This window comes from Myodes glareolus, chromosome 17 (assembly GCF_982192425.1).
Source record: "Myodes glareolus chromosome 17, mMyoGla1.1, whole genome shotgun sequence".
In the NCBI taxonomy this organism is placed as follows: domain Eukaryota; kingdom Metazoa; phylum Chordata; class Mammalia; order Rodentia; family Cricetidae; genus Myodes; species Myodes glareolus.
The window spans coordinates 5,885,596-5,908,409 of record NC_142042.1 but is presented as its reverse complement, the minus strand read 5'-3'; positions in this window follow the sequence as shown (position 1 = coordinate 5,908,409).

Below are 22,814 nucleotides of genomic sequence, written 5' to 3'. Positions count from 1 at the left end.
GGGGCAGTTCAGACACGCATGGCTGCAGGTGTGGAAGTTCAAAGAGAGAGCCAGAGCTAGGGTGTAGCTGGGGCAGAGGGCTTGCTGGAAGTGCAGAAAGCTCTGAGTTCAGATCCTAGTGCTTCGGAAACAGAGTAGCACAAGCCTGTTTCCTAGTTGGGTAACAGCATGTTCAAGGTCATCACTGAGTGCATAGGAGTCTGAGGCCAGCCTGGACTACATGACACTCTGTCTCAAATAAGTTAATAAAGTGAACTTAAAAATAAAGAGGGAACCGGATCACTACAGGGTTTGGGGGAGGGGAAGGAGGTGTGGGATGAGGTTGCAGAGAGACCAGAAGAAGGAGCTGTTTTCATGGTCAAAGCCATTGTAAAGCTCGAAGTAGGAAGAATAGCAAAAACGGACTTGTATTTTGAAACTCCAAACTCTGGCTGTCTGCCACGCACGGTGGAGCACACCTTTAATCCCAGCACTTGGGAGGCAGAGGCAGGCAGATCTGAGTTCGAGGCCAGTCTAGTCTACAGAGTTAATTCCGTACATAGAGAGGACTACACAGAGAAACCCTGCCTCAAAATCAAAACAAACAAAGAATGTCGGCTGTCCAATGACAGTGAATTGTGGGGCAAGGGGTATGTCTAGGTCTAGGGATGAACTCACGAGTTCATCTTTTAAACAAACCCTGAAAAAGATTTGACTTGAACTTAGGGTTCAAGCAATTGACCCTGCAAATGTTTGTCCACCTCATGTGGGAGTCCTTTCTTTCCCCATAAGTAACGGACCTAGAGGGAGAACCAAACCAAGTGATGGGCTCCCGGGAGCAACTGGGATGGTGGAATCAGGTGTGAGGAAACACTCCTTTGGATACTAGCAAGAAGGCTAACTTTGGGAAGAGGGAGCAATAGAAGAAACAGCAACAATAATGTGAGCGGAAAATAAGGAAGTTGATAGGAACAAGGAGATGCTATAGAAGAAGGCAGAAAATGAGCTATCTGCCTCTGGCCGGGAAGAATTTCTGTAGACTTCCACCTAAGATCCCCTGCAATCTATTCAATGTATCCAGCATTTTGTCATTAGTAAGAACTAACTAGTAGTTAGGGGGGTGTAAAAATATAAAGATTAGTGTTTTCTTCCCATGTAAGGGTTGTATTGGGTCAGTTTTAGTGAGGCCTTATTAAAATATGAAAATTAGCAGTGCAGGGTCTCTGGCAAGCCACCTTCTATAGTTAGAAACCTTTATAGCACTAATTCAACAGGAAAAAACAGGGTTCTAGCCTCTTCAAAGCAAATTTTATCTCTCCCCCCTTTCCTCTTCTCTCTCAATTAGAACTAGACCCTTTGTGTTTTGCAATCTCAGATGCTACATTTTGCTATATTACTTTAAATATAGTTGGTCTTTATTTTTTTAATGTAGTCAAATAACTTGGATTAAGCTTTTTTTTTAAGGCTTAATTTCAAGTTTTGGGAAGATCCAGTACTGCATTAGTTGGGGCAAGCAGGTTACTGAGATGCCACCCCTGTGGATGCCACCCCACGCCATGTTCTCTCTTAGCTTTCCCTCCTCCTTGTTTCCCACTTGGCCCATTGGGAGCTCTGGGGATGATTCCTGCCGTGCTCTTTCCCAGGCTGCTGTGGATCGGAATGCGTCCTTTCATGCAGGTGGACCTCGCTCTGCGGTCCGAGGTCTGGGGACTCCCTCCGCAGACCTTGTCAGGTTGTACATTTGTGCTGCCTTCCCACCTCTGTGGCTAGCTTCATGCACCATTGCCATTTGGAATCTCTACCAAACCTGAGGATGGAGTTTGCCTCTCTGTGTCTGGATGGAGGCTTGGAAATTCATTCTGGAAGATGGGAAAATCATAAGACACACATTATTTGTTTGTTTTTTCTTTTTAATCTTCACCAGCACTACCTTAAACTGCCCATTGTCTGATGGCAGAAAACCAATGTTCATACTTCATCTGACTCTCCAATTGTGTGGTTATTCTCATTGCTGATACTCCTTCATGGTCAGAAGCAGACCCCCTCATGGAACCTTGTTAACATAGATGTGGCCACTCCAGTTTATTGGTCCCTTGGTCAGCACTTTTCTGCCATCAGTACCTTCCTTCTGCTTGGATGCATTTTAATTTTGCTTAAGTGTTTTCTGGTAGATGTGGTCCTGGGAGGCACGCTTTTGATATCAGTGCATGTCAAAAATGACCCCATATTTCTTTCACTGTTTCTTTTGGGGGGGCTTGGTAAAAAAAATCTAAATTTAAAATAGGTATGCCTTGAGGAGTTCACACTAATTCTTTCCCGAATCTTACATTTTATGTAATATTTTTAATAGCCGTGTATTGACAGTCTGTTTTACCTACTTAGAAGCATTTAGAATTTTTGTTTATTTCAAAACTCAGACATGCAATATACTACACAAAGCAATTCCAATTGCTTTCATGGGAGGAGAATGGAGACATTCATTTTAAAATCGAGCACTAAGAAGAAAAGACACAGACAGTGGTTACCCCTCCCCAGCTTGCTCTCCCATGCCTTGGGCTCGCCTTGATTCCCCTTATTTCCATCTGTGTGTCCTGTACATCCCGAATTTCCTCAGACAGCTTCTGTCTACGGTTGTGGGACAGGAAGCCCTGGGGTGGAAGCTGGTGTTCCCTTAGCAGTCATTTCTCCTCTCCACAGAAACTGGCTCAACGTTTTATTTTCTTCATAAACAACTTTGCTTTTCAGACAGCCATAGATTTTCTTAATTCAGTATACAAATGTTCTGAAATTGGATATCAATTTATACTTAGGTCACGAAATTCCAAAGTGAGAATGACATAGACTTGAAGTGGGCATTGTCGACACAGGTTCAAGCTTACAGTGGGCACCTGAGAGTAAAGTCAGCGCTAAAAACGGGTCAGAGGGAACAATCTCATGATATTTACATCGTGTAGACTGCTCTCAATGATATGATCATCCAAACTGCAGGCATCTTCTAGAAGGCCACAGTTGGTCACAACCAGTCAATCTCTCCTCTCTCTCTCTCTCTCTCTCTTTGGGATCTGTGAACCAATGCCTACTTGCTCTAGTTACAGATCTGATGACAAGCAAAAAATGCAGATGCCACCATAATCTAAATTGGTGAACCAATGATTTTTATTGGAGTTACTTATAGAAATGTGGGTGAGAAGCTACTTGCAGAAATAGAAATGACTCAAAGACAGCTGCCTCATCAAAGATCACCCCAGCATAGGTGACAGCTTAAAAAAAAATCAAATTAGAAGCCTTGAGCACACTGCGCAACCTGTAGGCAGCTCCGTGTGTTGGAGCATACCTTCTCTAGAAAGCTCAGTGGTTCTGTCCCTTCTAGGCAGCTTGTCTGGTGTCTGCTTCTTCCAGAAAGCTCAGCTTGTCTAAGAATGTTCCTTAAGAGTCCTTGCTGCTTATATATTCTTGGTGAAGGGGGATTATGAATCTGGTTGTTCAGAGACTACCTGAAGCCACTGAGTAGTTAACTTCCTGAGCTTAATAAAATTCCCTACAGAATGGGCTGTTTTGCCCCTCCTTAGAACATCTCTTATTTATCTTGCGTCCTTAGAACATTCAGTGTTTTCACCTCCCCTTCAACATCATGTGTCTTAAAGAGATTCCCTCAAAACTGCAAGGTTTTCATCCTAGAGGAAACAATAGTGGTTTAATGTCTGTCAAGCAGCACAAAGAATGGTCATTTCCTTTTCAGACACTCAGAGGAAGATGAGAAACGAGTACCACAGGGAGAGATACTTTTGTCAAGAGTACAGGGCTCTGAAGTATGAGTTTTTATCCTTCTCCTCTGGTCCACATCATGCGTGTCAGACCTGACATGTGAGCTGTGAGGGGAGAACTCAGCCTCCTTTGGAATCGTAACATCTATGAGTCATTTGTTACACACTTTGACCAGCAAGACTTTTGATGTCCCCTCTGTGGCTGTAACACAGACTGCATTCAGTTCAGAGTCTTTATTAGGGATGTTGCTTTGCACAGCTCTGAATACACAGGAGAGGTCATCGAATGCATGGGAGAAACATAAAAGGCAGCTGAAAGGGTAGACCAGAGGGCGAGAGAATGCATAGTTAGGAATTAGTATTGGAAAAGAGGACACATAGTCTCCAACATCTGCAGCGTATGTGTGTATGGCTCCGCGAGGAGAGTTTGATGGAGTTACTTTGTGTAGGAAATGGCATGCAGTCGGTGCCCACAGACTGGTGAATGGGATCCAGTGGAGCCCAGGGCCCCAAGGCTACTTGCGCTCAGATACTCACTTTCCTGACCTCTGCTACACTGACACCTCAAAAATGGGGTTGCCGGGAAGCGATTGCAGCCAGGCTATTAGACTCTAGAGCCCCCACCCTCAAAAAGAAAAGGTTTTCAAGGGGGACACAATGAAGGTTTTGTGGAGAGAAGGCAAACAACCAAGATATAAAGTAGAGAACACACCTGCACCCAGTGATGAAGTCCAAAGGAGGGACGTTCTTCAAAGATCTAAGAGCACACGGAGATGTGCTTAGGCAAGGAGTCTGTGCATCCTGCATCCCTCATCAGGAACAGCTCTTTACAGCCTTAGTGTGCGTCTCCCTCTCTGCCCTCAGTCAAGGTAGTGCTGAAGAAGTTCTGAGTGAGCAAAGTCAGGGAACTTTCAGCTTGAGGGAAGAAAGACCAACAGAGAACCATGATATATGTCTTGCGAGAAACGCTCTGTGAGAGTGTAGATGATTAGTACCCACAAATGCCATCTGGTTACATTTACTTATAAGTACTTATTATGTGTATGTGTTCATGTGTAATACATGCATGTGCAGGTGTGTGTGTGTGTGTGTGTGTGTGTGTGTGTGTGTGTGTAGGCCAGGTGACAGCATCAGCTGCTATTCCTCAGGTGCTGTCCTTGTTTTGGCTGTTGATGGAGGGATTGATCATAAAACAAGATCTCTCACTGACCTAGAATTTACTCAGTAGGTTAGAATGGCTGCCCAGCATAGCTGAGGGAACCACCTGTCTCTGTCTCCCTATAACTGGGCCTGTAAAACCACACCACTATTTCTGGTTTGTATTTCTTGGGTCTGATGGACCAAATAAGGTCCTAACTACCAAGTGAGCTGTCTTCCCAGCTCTGGTTATGTTTAAATTGTTACTTTTTACATTGCTATAACAACCATAAACATAGATAATCCTTCTGGAAGCAGTAAGGAAACCCAAGGCAAGAATAGCAGGGATGGTCATAGATTTTAACTCAGGAATATCACCCTGAGGAATGCATCCTAAGGAAATAATTTCACAGAAGCAGGAAATTTATATGCAGGAAAGTGCTCATTAGAACAGCTTTATAATATCAACAACAAAAGTCACAGAGAAAAAAATATACGTATAACAGTTGTGAAACTGTTTAGTAAATTATGGAACATTTAGTTTGAGGAATATTATTCAGCCATTAAAATTATAATTATGAAAATCACAACAGATAAAGAAAAATGTTTACACTACAATGTTAAAAGGAAACTGGAATTACAACCGTGTGTACAATATGATCGCAGCTGTTTAAAGATGAGCGCGTGAGCAGGAAGAGAATGTGCGACACTTTACACTGCTGTGTTTGCTCAGGAGGCGTTTGGTGGCGTTCTCCTTTTCCAAATCATGCTCAGTAAATGATAGTTATGTCCTTCTCAAACTGCTTTGGAAGCAGAATTGGTCAAGGGAGGTATAAACATTAAACAACGGGGTCAAGGCAACACAGGCAGAAATGATTTTTTTTAGTTTCATAATGGCATGATAAAAGTCATTAGCTGTCTTCTGCTGTGGGAAGGAGATCATCGCTGACTGACTCTGTGTCCTCAGACCATCGCTGACTGACTCCGTGTCCTCAGACCATCGCTGACTGACTCTGTGTCCTCAGACCATCGCTGACTGACTCTGTGTCCTCAGACCATCGCTGACTGACTCTGTGTCCTCAGACCATCGCTGACTGACTCTGTGTCCTCAGACCATCGCTGACTGACTCTGTGTCCTCAGACCATCGCTGACTGACTCTGTGTCCTCAGACCATCGCTGACTGACTCTGTGTCCTCAGACCATCGCTGACTGACTCTGTATCCTCAGACCACTGCTGACTGACTCTGTGTCCTCAGACCATCGCTGACTGACTGTGTCCTCAGACCACTGCTGACTGTGTCCTCAGACCACTGCTGACTGACTCTGTGTCCTCAGACCATCGCTGACTGACTCTGTGTCCTCAGACCATCGCTGACTTGACACTATCTATGTACTCAATTATCTTGCTGCAGCGATTTCTTGACTGAGGTCCTCTGAGATACATAGTGTTTAGGACCTGAGTTGTGTGGACATGCAGATGCTTAATTTTACCTAGTTATGAATGTGTGTGGCTAGAACTAACATACAGTTACGTAGGTGGAAGCTGCTGGTTCTTTTCCTGGCCACCCAGACCCAACTAATAACATAAAACTCTCTTAGTTGCAATACTGTTTGGTCAATAGCCCAGGCATATTTTTAGCTAACTCTTACATCTTAAATTAACCCATTATTATTAATCTGTGTATTGTCACAAGGCTGGTGGCTGGAGTCTTTCTCCTTTGGCAGCTACATGGTGTCTCCTTGACTTCACCTACACACACTCTATTTCTCTGTTTGGAAATCCCACCTGACTTTCCTGTACTAAGCCGTTGGTCAAAACAGCTTCTTTAATAACCAATGGCAGTAAAACATATTCACAGCACACAGAGGGGATTCCCACCTCACAGGTACTCTCCGGTAACTTGATTTCCAGTAAGATTATGTTCTTCAGCCTCATTCCCCTTGATGTGTGTACCTATAGCTTGTTTGTTTCCACCTCTAGTTTGTGAAAGTGCTATTTGATTATATGAATATACAACAACTTATTTATTCAATGGCATGTTGATTGGCATTTGTGCCTCTAGTTTTTAGAATCCCGAGCAGTTCCATTTGAAGCAAATTTGAATATGTCTCAATGTACACACTGAGGGATTTCTCTAGGCTGCATTCTGGAGACATATTAAAGATACATTTTGGCAGGATTTTAAATTTAATATGCAGGCAGGAGTTGAACTTCCACACAAATGGCATTACAAAACAATCAGTTCTGTCCTGTACTAGTAAAATCAGGAATTCTCCATTAAAATGTAATGTAATGATCACAATTGAACTATTAAAATTTAAGTGATCACATTTCAAGCGATTAAAATGACAGCTATTTTGCAGAACTGTTGGTTGTCATCAGTCATTTGGTAGCACTGTGGCTGCCATATTGCTTTTTTACAAGATGCTTTGAGTGCAACTCAGGTGAAAAGCCAGGTGTCATCTGACCCATGCTGCTGGTACCACAGGGAAGCAATGTAATCTGTAATAGGTATGCTAGCGTCCACTGTTACTCCTCCCTTTCTGTCTAATGGCTGAGTTCTATAATGACCATGCAAACTCAGCTACAGGCCATCTCAATAGTCAGTTTTACCAAGAATTCACGAAGAGGGTGCTTGCTTTTTTCATTTTGTGTCTCTCTAAGTATGACCATTGATGCTGGCTTCTCCTTGGTATGCCATGAATACCATTGGTTAAGAAAGAAACTGTCTTGGGCCTGCTCAGGGAATAGAGGTAGGCAGGGAAAACTAAACTGAATGCTGGGAAAAAGAAGGCGGAGTCAGAGAGAAGTCATGTAGCCCCACAGGAGACAGACACTGGAACTTTAGCCCATAAGCCACAGCCACATGGCGATACACAGACTAATAGAAATGGGTTAAATTAATATGTAAAGTTAGCCAATAAGAAGCTAGAGCTAATGGACCAAGCAGTGATTTAATTTAAGCAGCTGGGAATGAAACAAGCAGCCTCCTTGCAACAAACCATGTCAGTCCATGTGATTCGGAACTCTCCATCAGAGCCTGGTCAGCTGGCCTGGGGGTGCTTTAGTGAAGATAATGACTACCCTTCCCCCACCTTCCCCTAGCATACTCAAGCTATGCTGGAAGCAAGAACAGGGATGAATGCTTACCTTATGAGACTAGGCTAAGCTTCACACTAAGATGGCAAAGGACTGTTCAGGAAAGGAACCGGTAAAGGCCGAATACAGCAGAATATGATGATAATGCCCTCACAGTTAGCCTGGGTGTGAGCCAAGAATTCAAGCTGGGTTCAACATTTGAAAAATTAATGTAATTTTTTCATTCCATACCATGGTTATTTCTGCAAATGCATAAAAATTTTTACCATTTATTCCTTATTTCAATTTTTAACCATAAAGAAAAAAATAAATTATGCTATTCCTAGGAACGTGAAATGGAGTTCACTGTTTTAAATAAAATAAGCCAGTCTCACAAAAGCTGGAGTCCTGTGCTTTTTCTCACGATGTGTTATGTGGAGAAAAACAAAAAGCAAATCCCAGGTAGATTATTAGGGATATGTGAGGAAAAGGTCAAAGTGGAACGGAGTATAAGGAAGGACCCCTAAATCTCTCATATTGTACAAATGTGCCATTTTTTTTTTAATTTTAAGAAACAAGGACATGAGAGTGGTTAGAGACATTCAATGCCTCTACTCTGTATAGCACAGGGACCCGTTGTCAGCCTCGTAGCGCATGTTCCTCATGGTCTCGTATCTAAAACAAGAGGTTACACCAAGTTCTGCCACTCAGAGTGGGTCGTTTAAATATACAGCTGTAGCTGGAGTTGTCTCAAACACCCAGGAAAGTTTGTGATGCACCACTCAAGCGTGGTGAGTCTGATATGCATTTCCTTTAGTTACGTCATTCCTCTCTGACATGCCAGATCTAAAGAGAATGGGAGCAGAAAGCTTATCCACGTCTATAGCTACTTTATACCAAAGCCTTTCTAGAAACTTCCAAGGGGTATTAGCTGATCTTATTCACAGAATGAAGTCTAATGACAGCCACTCTCTCATCTACAAATCTTTTAGCTGCTGCTTTTTTGGTAGCAGACCATTCTCTGAAATATGTTGCCATCAAAAGATCAGCCGCCTAATGAGACAGGTAGGAAGCCTGTTTTCTGAGAGGCAGGCTCTTATCTTTTCACTGTTCCACCAATGATTTCCCCAGCCATCTAGTCACATTCTCCCTGGGTGACTCCTTTGACTTCATCAGGTAATGTGGCTCTCTTTGTTAATCACACAATATGGCTTTCTTATCGACCCTACCTACCCTGTGCTTTCTCTCTTCCCATCTTGGCTATTGTGTTGTGGGGAGGATGAGCAAAATAAGACATACTTACTGTATTGCCCTGAAAGAGAACAGTTGTCAAAATAACACCATTCCATGTACCCCTTTCTGAACTCTCTCACTGATGACAACAACCAATTGTTCTTGCTAAGGCTGCAAAGCTGGTTTAGGCAAGGCAGACAAGAAAGCTCTCATCAGCAGCCTTCAAATTATTTCTGAAATTCTGCTATCAAATTCCTATTATCAAAATGTAAAAGAAATACCCAGACACTTTTTATAGGTTTTTTGATATGACAGAGATTTGGAAATGGGATATTTTGATACTTAGGGAAAGCACATGTCGTATGCTTGTCAATGTTTTTCTTTATAGAAAGGCTGTTGTTTCCAATAAACTATAAGTCAGTGTCAGCTCACCTGTGCAATTGTTTCCTTTGGCATTTTGAAGGCAGCTCATTGGGAAGAAAGATCGACAGCGAAGGAATTATTTCCCAAGCCATAGTTTCACCTTGTGGCAAATGGTCTCTCTACCTGTCTGCCCATGGAAGCATCTAGATTTGAAAGAGTTATCTATCATTTGCTGTTTTATGGATGTGGCTCTAACTCCCTTGACTGTTTGGAGCAGAGCTTCTATGATAGATATGCCAAGGAGACCCTGGGAGCAGTTTCTGGACTCAGCTGTGGTGAGCTATGATTCCACATTAGTTATTATCTCCTGTGGCTTCAGATGGGCATGAGAGCATCAGTGGAGAGAAATGTATCTGATCACATAGTCCAGACACAGGAAGACGGCACACACTCGATGAATTTAGTGACTGTTTTTAATAACATCAGAACAATGGACTGAAGGGTCGATGTGCATGCCAGAATTATTACACAGGGAAGGAAAAGGGATGATGGTGATGGTGGTGGTGGTGATGCCCGGTACATTTGAAGCCATGGACCAGGTGAGGGAAAGGTTTCTATTGTTCTTACCAAAGAAGAGAAAAGGGGATCTGATTTAAACTAGAGAGGATTTCCCAGAGAACACGGAGCTAAGATGAGTTGGACAAAATTACACTGCTAATCCATTGACTATAAGTTATTTTCATCTTCAGAGGGAAATAAAAGTTAATGCAATAAATGGTGGGGAAATGAAACAACCTTGAACGTCCCTATTAACAGACAAGTGCTTGATGAGAAAATCTCTGAAAGCGAACTGGGAATCAGATCAAAGCCTGTGGGTAATGTCTGAGTACTGGAGGGAACTAGAGGTCATCAGGGCTGGGGGAGCGGGAGAGAAAGGAAAGAGAAAGGGATGGGGAGACATTTTGGTTTGTACAGTGTTCATCTTGCAACCACCAGGACCTGGGTTTGATCTGTTGTACCCACCGAAAGCAGCAAACCTGGGCGTAGGGACATCCTTGTCATTTCAATGCTGGAGAAGCAGAGACAGGTGGATCCCCGAGGCTTCCTGGCCAAGCAACTTTATCTAGTTGGCACATTAGAGGATGTTTAAAAAACTATGTGAGTGGTGAGGAAGAATATGCAAAGTTGTCTTCCAGCCTCTACGTACATGAGCACACATGCACATGTGCACCCTTACACACACAAGCCAAGGGGAGGAAGAAAGAGAAGAAGGGAAAGGGAGGAAGAGGAGAGGGGAGAAGGACGGGAAGAGGGAGAGGGAGACAGAGGAGGGGAGAAGAGAGTACTTAGCCGCACAGGAATCCACTGCCAAGCCTGATAACCGGCTTTCAGTTCCTGAAATCAATTCGGTGTGTAGGGAAAACAGTTCTTGCAACACACATGCACACACATGTGCACACACACACACACACCACATGCATGCATACGCATACACTCACTTACACGCACATATGTCCCTTGGTACCCCTACCCACCTCAGCCACAAACCCTCCAAAAGCAACACAGTCCATTGCAGCAGGCAGCTGATGTGACCCAGACTGCAGGAGGAGACACACCAAGAGACACAAAAGCATACATGGAAGGCTCTCACTTGTGGTCATGACTGCCACAGGCCGCCACCCCATCACCTCTGGCTGATGGAATTCTCAGTTGATGAAAAACCCACACAAATTTAAAAGCTCAAAGACAAATCAGTGTTCCTGAAGAACACATTAAATCTCAAGTGTTAATTTTATTAGTGACACTGTCACTCTGTCATCTTGTTATAACCAGACCATGGCACTAACCCGAGAGAGCATGCTCAGACACATGGGAGAACCTAGCCAGGGTCATTTCTTTAGACTTATAGTTGAAGCAACCAATTTGTGAGTAACATTGCATTTCAGGACATTCTACAAAAGGACAGGGCAAGGTGGGGGGAGAGTTGGATTTCTGAACAAATAAAATAAATGAAGATTTATTTCAGAGGGTTCTCACTAACGTTGAGAAATACTTTGAACAACAACCACGGCCACTGGGGTGCTGTAATGACATGCCCCATTATAAAATGTAACACTAAAAAAATAAAAAAAATGTAGGAGTGGAAATTTAACAATTGAACATTTAATGGCTGCAATTATGGCAAAAGAATAATGAACCTATTAGACAGGAGAGCTGGCAATTACTCTACAGCTTATTGGAACACAGCTGTGAAAAAGTAATACAGTCGCATACTTAAGAATGGTTATTAAAAGGGGATAATGCATTCTGTTTACACCGACAGAAGCAATTTTTCTTCTGAAATGAAATGGCCCTTTTTGGCTATCAGACATATGAACTCAGATATGATGAATCCCACTATTTAAAGGTAATGCATTTTCAGATCTGCCTTTCTAGCTATAAATGATGTCTCCATAAGATCATAAGGGTGAGATCACTTTAGTGGAAGAAATGGAGGAACATGTCAAAAATGGACTTATAAACACTAAATAAATCACCCGGAGAAAGGTGGGTGAAATTTTAGCTGATTCAAATGCCTGGGATAAATTAAGCTTCTACAAGTTCAACAACAAGACCTGTCAAGAGTATCTGGGAACTGGAGTCCTCTATGACATCAATATTTTGGGATTCAGAAATGATGGGTGTGTCCCACTAAATCTTCAGAAGGAAATACTTGTAAGCACAATTTGTGTGGCCAAACTCACCTGTAGATACATGTAGCTTCCACATGCAGCTATCGGAACCAGGGAGTCAAGCAGATGGACCATGGGCTGTGTGGAAATGAGCAGCGGTGTCAGGCAGAGTCCTGGAGAACCACTGGAGGGTGGGAAGGTTCTCTACCAACAGCCTGGCCAGATGGGGGCAGGACAGAGTCAATACCTTGACACCTGCCAGGTGGTTTCAAAGAATACACATTCTTAACTTGATATCAGTTTCTGACCATTTTCAAGGTAAGCTTATAGAACATAAAATAGAAATCTAAATTATTTGGCATGTTTGAAAATCGTATTCTATGGGAGGTCGTCGGTCACACCTTTACTCTCTGGCAGAACCAACTCAAGCCATCCATACCAGAGGGAGGTGGCTTCATTTTGAGTCTTTATGCAAGGAAGACCCATGAGTTCTGGAAATGTCAAGATCAGGGACAGTCTTCTCTGTGAGAAAACTCCGCTGTTGTCCCCTTTCCTCCCACTGTCCAGTCATCTTATGAGGCATAGTTAGAGGACGGTGACTCACTAGACTTTGAACCTCGATTGGCCTGGAAAAATGCGGTGAACAAATACCCTGCTGCTCCTGTCTGCTTTGGGCAACAAGTCAGCCACCCTCTAGAGCAGGGGTTATCAACCTTCCTGATGCTACAGCCCTTCAATACAGTTCTTCAAGTTAGAGTGATGCCCAACCATAACATTATTTTCATTGCTACTTAGTAAATGTAATTTTGTTACTGTTACGAATCATATACTGTATGACGTGTAGGGTATCTGCTGTGTAACCCCAAAGAGGTTGAGAACCTCTTTGGAGCTTTAAGCTGCTTGTTCTTGTGGAGCCTGGATACCTAGTGAATGTGGGAAGGAACTCTTGAATATGGTCTTCTGTTCAGTTTAGGCCATTTTCATGTCTAACTTATGTGACAAGAGCAAAGTCAGCTATCTTCAAGCTTGGGGACAGGGAATGAACAGAAGACTGTAAAATAAGAAGATACTTCTGTAGTTTAGAGGTCACAGATTTGTTCAGAGGAACTTCAGATTCTCTAGATTGCCACTCCCAAAATGCACATAAATACTACTCCAATGGATTGTCGGAGACCTGTATGTGGCAGGAAGTCTGCATTTCTAGACTGAGATTCATAAACGAATCTGATCTTGCCTTTTATGGCCTTTGTCTGAATAAAGTTTATATAACTGTCAATTCTCAAGCATTTCATTTAATAAGGTCTGTTGGAATGGAGAAATCAAATTAATTTGGTTAAAATATCTGCAAATAAATAATGACTCTAACTTTCCTACCAAGTCTGTTTCCAGTTGACTTGGATTTCATTCCTTCTCTTGTCTCCTGCTTATGCTGCTGAGGAAGCAACAGAAAAGGGCATCCAGCAGGTAGGCAAAGACAGGCTTGCACAGGGACAGCTCTTAGCCATGCAAGCTTGACGGTTAGTCTTGAGAGGGAGTGAGATTGGAGAATGGTTTTCCACTGTCTTCTATTGACTGACCTGACTTCTAAGCCAACCTTCTTTTTCCATCAAGTTCAAGATGACAGAACCTGGGTCCTCCAGAGGAGGCAACAGAAGTGGGTGGTGAGTGCTTGTTCCTGGGTGAGGCTTCCATATATGTTCTAGGATTGCCTCCCGGGGCTGCCTTGGTCTTTATGGCCTTTGTGGTTACCCCCCTGGTGCCATGACTCTTCCTCTAGGTCTCTCTGGACTTCAGTCACTCAGTATGGCGATACTGTGTATCTCTTCGTATCTCTTCTACTTTCTAACCCAGTTTGCCTTTTGTAACTGGAGGTTTCTCTCCCACCTGCCAGTTCCCGAATAACCACTCTGAAGTTTAATATTAATCACAAAATGTTTAGCCTATTAGCTCAGGCATATTATGAACTAGCTCTTACAACTTAAATTAATCCATTTCTATTATTCTATAGCTTACCATGAGGCTCATAGCTTGTTACCTCACATCTTCTCCAGTGGCTGCTGGCATCTCCCAAACTCCACCTTCTTTTTCCCTCTATTTTTACTTGGATTTCCTGCCTGACTCGATTCTGCCTGGCTATTGGCTAAATCAGCTTTTTTATTAACCAATGGTAATAAAACATATTCATGGAATACAGAAGGGCATCCCATATCAATTTTAGTTTTTGATCCCTTGAAACAGCCTTTTAAGTGTCTTCCAGGGAGAAGTGTCCCCCCACCTCCTTAGCTCTTGTTCCAGCAATTTCCTGCCCTGTCTGAAAGAGAGAGAGTGAGAGAGAGAGAGAGAGAGAGAGAGAGAGAGAGAGAGCTGGAGCGAGGTGCTGACCTGGAGCATCTTGCAGCTCCGCATCCTGGTGGCAGAAGGAAGGGAGAGATCAGGTAGGGGAAGGTAGAGAGAGAAGGGTGCTTGCTCAGCGTGAGCACAGATGTACTGAATTGTGAACTTCTGGCGTCTTTTATGGGATCATACAGGTGGTTCAGCTAGAGGTGAGGAAGGCAGGGTCAGAATGAGGGCATCATCCCACGATTGTGTGTGTGTGTGTGCTGCTTCAGATGGAGCCTATTGTGAAGTGAAACATAGGAATTCTTCAAAAATACCTCAATTATTTTATGAAGAGTATAATTATATTGCTTTGTGTGTATATTAAATTTCCCAATTTGTTAAATGACAATATTTAACATATGTGTCCTGATTTGTCTCTTTATGTGCATATACTTCAAGGCTCAAAATAAAAGAAAGTAAAAAAAATAGAAAAAATTTTAGGTTTCTGCTTTGAGAGAGACTCTGAGGAAAGAGAGAAGAATGGGAGGCAAGAACAAAGGTAACAGATAAAAATGAGAAGAAGACAGATACTTATTTCGTGTGTGAATAAAGAGAAGTGGTTTGTGCTTCTCCATGGTTTTTTAGCTCTCTCTATCTCTCTCTCCAAAAAATAAAATTCCCCTCAATTTCCATTGCCCAACTCTACCTTGGTTAGCGTGTTGGGATTAATGAGTCCTGGCCTTCGGCTGGATGTTGGGACTAATGAGTCCTGGCCTTCAGCTGTTCTTCCCCACTACAACCTTCTGATTAAAGTTACTAGAAACTGTGCCTAGTTTAGAGGATCAGAGGATGGGATTATCGCCTGTTGGCCATTGACTGCAGTGTATTTAAGCCTACATGGTATGAATAAAGGGGGCTTTCTGAATCAGCGTTTGGAGGTCTGTGTGTCGGTCTGTCTCTGCGTGTGTATTCTCAACCTCCAGCCCCTTGCCTGAAGCTCGTGAACTGGGTTCTAGCGAACAGAGCGCAAACACGGGGGCGTGGTGCGTAGCATAGTGTTTGTGAATTAAAGTGTACAGAGGAACCGTAACTCCACAGTCGTTCCAAAGGCTCTTTACAGTCAGACACACAGGGCAAAGTTCGCCAACACTGTGACATCATGCAGGACCTCGCAAGGATTCTTTTTATTGACCAAATCAGTGGGTTCTGAAAGGATAGAGCTCGTTAATGTCCTTCTTCAGATATGCACAGCTATCCAACCACCAGCTCTGCCCACAAGTTTCCCCAGGGACCATTTGGATAATGAATTGGCGCCGTTCCTGTTGCCTCATCTGTCCCATGTTTCTAGTCATAGAAACGCTTGGCTAGTCTAGAAACTTGAGCTTCTAATCCTAGGTCTGTTCGGCACCAGCTCAGTTGTTTTTTTTTTTTCTTAACCCTCTGAAAATATAAGAATTCAATTAGACTGTCTAGAAGATATTCTGTAGATCTAAATGTTAGGATTCTGTGGTTTTCATCATCTATTCTGGCGGTATTTATAACCTAAAGATGCTGTGTCAGCCAGGGTTGCCTAGAGGAGCAGAACCCATCAGACAGACACATACCCTTAAGTAGGCTTACACCATCGGGGCTGGGTAGCCCAGTAATGTCAGTATGCATGTTGAAATGGTTGAGAACTGGGGCGGCTCAGTCCATGGGGCTAGATGCCTCAGCAGTCCAAATCTAGAGTTCGGAAGATTCCTGGAGAGTGTCTTGTTCCTCCTTAGTCTTCAGTCCATGTTGGAACCCAAACGAGCTCCTAACATCAGCTATGAACAAATGGCAGAAGCAGAGGTGGACATTCCCCAACAACCAGCGGGAAAGGAGCAAAGCCCCACAGCGGTGCCGCCCACTCCAGCCGAGGGTCCTTTTACCCTCCTAGCCCTTCATGGAAAGAACCCAACAGGTAGATGTGCATCTTAACTGAGTCCAGTTTCAGTCAGGTCAGCATTCAGGACTAATTATCACAGACACAAAAACCCGATCCTAGGTGTTCTGATGCGTGAGTAATCCTGTATCAGCATTTCGGAGGCAAACCTGCACCTAGACAAATGTGGACTCCTTGTTTTCCTGGATGCATCAGGAGCCTGTTTTCACTTGGTGTGCCAGTACAGAGGACTTGGGTCTGTCTGAGAACTGAAGAACATATGCAAATTTGTGAGTGTTAAGGAACTTATGCAAATTTCTCATCAGAACCCACCAATCTCCTAGGTTATGATGAGGGGAGTTTTAAAAGTCTGAAACTGGCCGCGGCCTATGTCTAGAGATTAGAATTGCTTCCTTAGACACACGTGGTCACAGCGCGGTGGGGCTTGCTTGTAAGCACTGACCAGCTGTGTTTCTACACTAGAATGTGACTCCATGAAGAAATGGCATGAGCTCCATTCTTCGAGAAACAGATTTTGTTGACAAGAAGACATAAAAGTGAGCCCAAGGTCTCACAGAGGAGGCGTTTGTAACAGTGATTAATAAGAAGTAGGAAATTATATTGTAGCTACGCATCTCTGTGAATGTGTGCTGCCCATAGCTAATATGCAAGGTAAATATTTTGGATGTGGAATTGGCCCATGTATGCAGTTATCAATAGGGTGATTACAGTAGAATTCTTAGAGAATTCCCACATTTAAAACATAAAGGCAGTTTCTTCTGAGTGAACAAAGCAGATTTGGTGATTAGCAACAGAAACCTTTAAAAAAGGTGGTAAAGGGGATTTGTTCGGAGGAAATGTGATCCACTTTAAGCAAACTGTGTCTTATAGAAGAGGAAAGAGAATAACTACAGTTACTAACATTTCACATCATCTGTTTAACATTTTCTTGGCCGGTATTCACTGTTCACAGAGACAGGAGCAGCTCTTTCCATCCGGTACACCATACTCTTTCTTGGTTTGATTTTTGTTCTTGTTAGCAACCCGAGAGAAGACAACGCCTTTTTTTTTTTTTTTAATAAATCTGACACAAGAATCCTGCACTAGGGACCAGCTAAAGTCTTCCAAATCCAAAGAATTAATCAAGCCCTTTATTTTTTCTCACTTATTTTCTCTATAGAATATCACTGTGCATATCATGACTGGTAAATCAATAATATTTAATGATGATGATATTAGCAACATTAATAACAGATTTTAATTCTTTTTGCAGCTAAATCAATTCCCTTGTGCAAAAAAGAAATTATTTGTAATTGCACATTGACTCACGAAATTTTCCAATTATTTCAGTGCAGGCTTTTCATACTTCCACAGAGACACAGTAAATAAACAAGGCCTCCGGATGTGACAAACAGGCTGTCCTCTCTCAGCTGCTCAGGACAGCGTTCTTTGATCTTAGTCATAAGCTTACAGGGGCTAAGGGTTTGTCCCTTCACTCGCCAAGTTCAACAAAAAGCTTCTTCAGCAGCACTTAAGAGGGCCTTCGGCCATACTTCTTACATTCCCTCTCTAGTATTTTGATAACTCTGGTCTGTGCTTCTCGCTTTTCTTTGTGTCTGCACAGAGCACCGTCTCTGTGTTTATCAGGATCCCAGTGCAGTAGCCAGAGTGCACGCTGCCTATTTGTGAAGCAGTCAGTTCTTCAAAGTGGAACATGGCCACTAGCTTTATATTTAGCAGCTCAGGCCCCCAGAATCCTTTGCTGCTGGACTCTGGCTGGAAGAGAGCAATGGCGCACATGGAGGAGAGCTGTCCTGACCACTTAGGAGGCTGCTCTCTACTTATGGAAATGCAGAAAACAGTCACATGACTCCACCGAGATGTGAGAGGGCAGAAGAACCCCAGCAGAGCTCATGGACTCTGGGAGTACTTACATTCCCAACCACAGCTTAAGAAAAATGGGAGCAATGTGGGTTGAGTGGGGGTGGGGGGGATCTCAACCGCAACAAAATACAACAAAGAAACTATTACCTTCTCCTAAAGATGACAAAGGACTTTGACATTCATGGATTCAATATCAACATTTCTGATGTTGCTAAATGTCACCTTTACAAGAGCAAATACTCAGGAACTTTCTAAGTTTCCAACCATTTTGGTTCCCCCAAATCCCTTGTTTGCCTAATGGAGGTATGTGAGTTCAGCGGCCTCCAACACCCCATCCCTCACTGGCTGGCTGACACAGGAGACTTTGCTCCACCACACAGACTCCACCAGGCAGCAGTGGGCAGTGCGGAACTCTTCCTCGTTCAGCTCTACCCAGTCAATTGGTGTGTAAGAACTGGCCATGGTCTCTGGAGGAACTAAAGGGTGCTCAATTGTAACCTCTCTCTTCCTTAAAAAATGAAACAAAAACAAAACAAAACAAAACATCCTTCCTGGCTGGGGTGAGGGTGAATTCTAATGCCCCCAAAGTTTATTACTTTCTCACACTCACTAAGCGCAGGGAGTCCCGCTAAGGCAGCCTGTGGGTATTCCTAAGAGATGTCTGATGATTTGGAGCATGTGCCTCATCTCCACCTGTACCTCACTGGCAGAGCTGCGCAATAGGGCCAGATCCAGTAGTGGGGAAATGGAGATGTTCTCTAGTGGACATTCTTTCCGGGAAAACAACATGCAAAACTCAAAGCAGACAGATCAGATGGTGTGTGGTCACAACGGCCATTCCAAGTGAACAGACACAGAACTTTAACATTAGACAGGCATCCTGAGAACACATCACACATCAAGGGGACCTTAAAACTTTTATTCTTTCTATACAGACAAATATTTAAATTTTAACTGTTGATTCTTTTCTGAAAGCTGCCACATATAGGATAACAAGGGGCAGAAAAGAAGGACAATTTTGTCATCTGGATGTTGCAGTCCTATAGTTGACTTCTACTGAAATTTGATTTGGTTTTGTCCTTCCAAAAACTTCATCTTTTGGGGCTTGGTCTGTGGGTAGCTGTATTAGTAAGGATACTCTAGAGTTTTGGAACTTACAGAATCAATCTCCCTTTACACACACACACACACACACACACACACACACACACACACACACAGAATTTATTGGAATAACTTACATGCTACAGTCCAGCAATGGCTAGTTGTGAATGGAAAGTCCAAGAATTGAGTAGATTCCACGAGCCCAGGGATCTCAGCTGGCCTTCCATAGAAGCTGGAATCCTGAAGAAGGAGGCACCAATTCCAGGGAAGGAATGGATGACCCGGCAAGACGAAGGCAAGGAGGCAAAGAACAAATCCTTCCTCCTTCCATTTTCGTTATATAGGCTTTCAGCAGAAGGTGTGGCCCAGATTAAAGGTGTGCCTTCCAGCAAGGCCTAGATTCAAGGCATGTGTCTTCCAGCCTCAAAATGGGGGTTAAAGGCACATTATCTTCTTGCCTCAAGATGCAAGTGCACCCTTCATTTCTGCAGTACAGCCCATTCTAGGTGTAGTCATGTTGACAACCAAGAATAGCCACAACAACAGCAATGCTGGGAGGTGATGGAATCTTGAAGAGGAAAAATACAATGAGAGATATTTTCTCCAACTGGGGACGTGTCCTCAGGTGTTCAGGCACTGCCTGTGACTACTTCTCCTTAGAGTTCTGTTTAACAGCCTCAGTGGTACCTGCACCTCTACCCTCTACCCTGCCCTGGTGGCCCATTCCTTCTTTTCTGCCCCTTGGCACCTGTCATTCCCATCCACCATGGCTTGAAACAGATAAGACAGCCTTTCTAGATGTGTGAGCCAGCATCATGCCCTTAAAGTTCTGAAATCCAGCCACAGAAATCTTTTCCATAAAAAGTCCGTTCTTCAACTATTTCCCTATAACGATGAAAAACTGATTAATATATTGTGATGTGGTTGCTAGCAATGTTGAATTGTTTACCTGAAGTTTTTAGTAAGGCAGGAAATCCTGAAACATTATACATTGAGGATTTTGGTTAGCACAGAAGTACACAGCACTCAGCCTAGATTTTTAATGCAAATCAGACATTCACACATATGGACACATTGGTTGATACAAAACACCTTCTTTCTATCGTGAACTTCCAAAACTATATGCTTTTTGCAAGCTTTCAAGTTAGTTTTTCCTTAAAATAAAACAGCAAATTTCAAACTCTGTCTTTTAAGATTGTCTCTCCCACATCTACTTTGACATCTAATCTGACAGTCATTTCTTAAAAGTATGCAATTCCATGGCTCTAATACATCTGTGCAATTGTGCAGCCATCTCTACAACCCAATTTTAGAAATTCCATCACTCCCTGAAGAAACTCTGCATGCATTAGCAGCCTCTCTCCCTGCCTCCTGCCCTGCCTCCTGGTTGCTACAAGTCCACTTTGCTCCCATGAATTTACCTGTTCTGCAATCTTTTGGCCCAAATCTACAACACTGAACGTCTATGTAGTTCCTACAGTCTCATTATTGTCAGCAGTCTCTCAGATAATATAATTAAATTCTTCGTGTTTTGTTTGGTTATTGTAGATAGAGACTGTTGGTAGAGGTTTCTGTCCTGCCCAGACCTGCAGCCATTCAGTCCCAAAGAAACACACAGAGGTCTGCATTAATTATAAACTGGCTGGCTTATGAGCTTAGGCTTCTTGCTAACACTTACACCTACATTAACCCATAATTCTTGTCTGTGTTAGACACGTGGCTTGGTAAGTTTTATCAGCAAGGCAGTCTCATCTTCCTCTGTATCTGGATATGACTGCAGACTCAGCCTTTCCTCTTCCCAGAATTCTCCTGTTCTCAGCACTCTGCCTCTACTTCCTGCCTGGTCACCCCATGTTGGGCACCAATTTGTTGGGCGTCAATTTGTAATAAGGAGGCTGCTTGTTTGTTCCCACCTGCCCAGTCCCAAAATAACCACACAGAAACTCTATTAATTAAATCACTGCTTGGCCTATAAATTTTAGCTTCTTATTGGCTATTTCTTAGATCTTAATTTAATCCATTTCTATTAGTCTGTGTATCGCCACGTGGCTGTGGCTTACTTGCAGCGTTTTGTCCAGTGGCATCTGTCACTGACAGGGATGCATGGCTTCTCCCTCACTCTGCCTTCTTTCTCCCAGCAGTCAGTTCAGTTTTCCCTATCTAGCTCTATTCTGCCCTATGCAAGCTTAAAACAGTTTCTTTATTAACCAGTGGTATTCACAGCATACAGACAGGAATCCCACATCAAGAGACTGCTTATTCTATCCTGTCTGCCTAGACCTGAAATAATCTCATAGAAACTGAATTAATTGCAACACTGCTTGGCCAATAGCTTAGGCGTATTCCTAGCTAGCTTATATCTTAAACTAACACTTTCTATTACTTTATATTTTACCATGAGGCTCATGGTTTACTGGTAAGGTTCCAGTGTCCGTCTCCTGCAGTGGCTACATGGCATCTCCTGACTCTACCTACTCTCTCTCTCTCTTTCTCTCACTATACATAGTCAACCTTTTGTCACAGCAACAATAACCAAATGAGGACAAAGTGCTTGCTACTCTTGTAGAGGACTCGGGTTTGATTTTCCACACAGCTGCCTGTCACTCCAGTTCCAGGAGATGGGATGCCCTCTTCTGCCCTCCATGGCCATCTGCATACATTTGGTACACAATTCTTGAAGGTACTCACACACATAGAATGAACAAATCTTTTATAAAAAAAACTTTATATCTGACGAATTTATGCATTATGAACAAAAAGACCAGTTTTGGTCACTATTGGTCCTTTAACTATATCGAGGCTCTCTTTATATATCATGAATTGATAGAGATATTCCAGGTGTACTAAGAAAGCATACATGCCAGAGCATTACAATATCCTTACCATTACTAGACAGTTTGTTGTACAGCCCAAGAAACTTCCTTCAGTCCTGACCGACTAATCCACCAGTTACTGGTAATTTTATACAAGTATGGCATTATGGAAGCCAAGGTCAGCTTCTGCCTGACAACAGACTTCCACGTGTGCCTTAGTAAGCAGCTGCACACGTGACTGTGGAGGTTAGGAGCAAGGTCACACGTGGTCCAGGAAGCAGCCACCACCAGCTTCTGGAACCCAGAGCACTGGAAGCTGGTGTTTGCTGTCAAGGGCTGAGGAGAAGGGGGACCGAGTCATCACAGTTGACCTTCTTTGTGTCCACTCACTCTGTCCACCCCTGCTCCCGGTGAGGCTTTGTGCTCACTGTCAAGCCTGTGAGGCAGCATCTTCCGAAGACTAGCAGGGGACTGGGCCAAGATTCTTGGCATTAACAGGTTCGGTCCATGATCCAAAGACCTTCCTCCTCAAGCGAGTGCCACGAACAGTGTCTGCCACC